This window comes from Panulirus ornatus, chromosome 24 (genome assembly GCF_036320965.1).
Source record: "Panulirus ornatus isolate Po-2019 chromosome 24, ASM3632096v1, whole genome shotgun sequence".
NCBI lineage: Eukaryota > Metazoa > Arthropoda > Malacostraca > Decapoda > Palinuridae > Panulirus > Panulirus ornatus.
In genome coordinates, this window is record NC_092247.1 from 16,219,758 (window position 1) to 16,222,594 (window position 2,837).

The following is a 2,837-nucleotide window of genomic DNA, read 5'->3' on the forward strand; positions in this document are numbered from 1 at the left end:
TTAATACCTTCCATAGAGCATCTCTATCAACTCTATCATATACCTTCTCCAGATCCATAAATGCTACATACAAATCCATTTGCTTTTCTAAGTATTTCTCACATATATTTTTCAAAGCAAACACCTGATCCACACATCCTACCCATTCTGAAACCACACTGCTCTTCCCCAATCTGATGCTCTGTATATGCTTTCACCCTCTCAGTCAATACCCTCCCATATAATTTCCCCGGAATACTCAACAAACTTATACCTCTGTAATTCGAGCACTCACCTTTCTTCCCTTTGCCTTTGTATAATGGCACTATGCAAGCATTCTGCTAATCCTCAGGCACCTCACCATGAGTCATACATACATTAAATATCCTCACCAACCAGTCAACAACACAGTCCCCCCCTCCCTTTTTTCAATAAATTCCACTGCAATACCATCGAAACCCTGCCGCCTTTGCCGGCTTTCATCATCCTGCAAAGCTTTTACTACCTCTTCTCTGTTTACCAAATCATTTGCCCTAACCCTCTCACTTTGCACACCACCTCGACCAAAACACCCTATATCTGCCACTCTATCATCTAACACACTCCCATACACGTACCTACACATATCAACATATACATTGACAGACATATACACAGATACACATGTACATATTCATGCTTGCCTTGAAGTAAGCGCCACCCCGTCCCACAGGAAACAGCATCGCTACCCCCCGCTTCAGGGAGGTAGCGCCAGGAAAACCGATCAAAAAGGCCCCATTCGTTCACACTTAGTCTCTAACTGTCATGTGTAATGCAACGAAAACCACAGCTCCCCATACATATCCAAGCCCCACAGACCTTTTCATGGTTTACCGCAGACGTTTCATGTTCCCTCTTTCAGTCCATTGACAGCACGTCGACCCCGGTTTCCAACTCACTCCATTCCTTGTGCGCCCCTCACCCTCCTGCGTGTTCAGGCCCCGATCACTCAAAATCCCCTAACTCCACCCTTCCACCTCCAATTTGTTCTCCCGCTTCTCCTTGCACCCCCACCTCTGACACAGACATCCTCTGTCAACCCCTCCTCACTCATCCTCTCCACACGTCCAAACCACTTCACTCCCTCCTCTGCTCTCTCAACCACACTCTTTTTATTACCACACATCTCTCTTACCCTTCCATTACTTACTCGATCAAACCACCTCACACCACATATTGCCCTCAAACATTTCATTTCCAACACATCCACCTTCCTCCGCACAACCCCATCCACAGCGCACCTTTGCTCCCCAATTGTATATATAAACCAGTTGCTCTAGATACGATAACTTTTCTAGTGCAGTGCCGCCTGCTCTTGTTGTGTTGCGGGTTGTCAGAGGTACGATGCCGGATATTACAGGCATTGTGTCGGGTCTATGTACGATCCCGGGTGGCCTAGGTTGTTTTAGGGATGGTTGTTCTAGGAATACAACCATTTGGTCCAAGTACAGACCCGGGTTATAAGGTGCCGGCTGTTCTAGGTAGAGAACAGACTGTTAGAAGATGTCGGCTGCTGTAGGTAGAGAACAGACTGTTATAGGGCGCCGGTTGTTCTAGGTAGAGAACAGGCTGTTTCAAGGTACCGGCTGTTTTGGGTAGAGAACAGGCTTTTGGAAGATGCCGGCTGTTCTAGGTAGAGAACAGGCTGTTCTAGATAGAGAACGGGCTGTTGGAAGATGCCGGCTGTTCTAGGTAGAGACAGGCTGTTGTGAGGTGCCGGCTGTTCTAGTTACAGAACAGGCTGTTGGAAGATGTCGGCTTCTAGGTACAGAACAGAATGTTATAAGATGCCTGCTGCTCTAGGTAGAGAACATGCTGTTGTGAGGTGCCGGCTGTTCTAGGTAGAGAACATGCTGTTGTGAGGTGCCGGCTGTTCTAGATACAGAACAAGCTGTTGGAAGATGTCGGCTTCTAGGTACAGAACAGAATGTTATAAGATGCCTGCTGCTCTAGGTAGAGAACATGCTGTTGTAAGGTGCCGGTTGTTCTAGGTAGAGAACATGCTGTTGTGAGGTGCCGGCTGTTCTAGGTAGAGAACATGCTGTTGTAAGTTGCCGGCTGTTCTAGTTAGAGAACAAGCTGTTGTAAGGTGTCGGCTGTTCTAGGTAGAGAACATGCTGTTGTTAGGTGCCGGCTGTTCTAGGTAGAGAACAGGCTGTTGTAAGGTGTCGGCTGTTCTAGGTAGAGAACAAGCTGTTGTAAGGTGTCGGCTGTTCTAGGTAGAGAACAGGCTGTTGTAAGTTGCCGGTTGTTCTAGGTAGAGAACAAGCTGTTGTAAGGTGTCGTCTGTTCTAGGTAGAGAACATGCTGTTGTTAGGTGCCGGCTGTTCTAGGTAGAGAACATGCTGTTGTAAGGTGTCGGCTGTTCTAGGTAGAGAACAGGCTGTTGTAAGTTGCCGGCTGTTCTAGGTAGAGAACAGGCTGTTGTAAGGTGCCGGCTGTTCTAGGTAGAGAACAGGCTGTTGTAAGTTGCCGGTTGTTCTAGGTAGAGAACATGCTGTTATTAGGTGCCGGTTGTTCTAGGTAGAGAACAGGCTGTTGTAGGTTGCCGGTTGTTTTAGGTAGAGAACATGCTGTTATTAGGTGCCGGTTGTTCTAGGTAGAGAACAGGCTGTTGTAAGGTGCCGGTTGTTCTAGGTAGAGAACATGCTGTTATTAGGTGCCGGTTGTTCTAGGTAGAGAACAGGCTGTTGTAAGTTGCCGGTTGTTCTAGGTAGAGAACATGCTGTTATTAGGTGCCGGTTGTTCTAGGTAGAGAACAGGCTGTTGTAAGGTGCCGGTTGTTCTAGGTAGAGAGCAAACTGTTGTGAGGTGCCGGC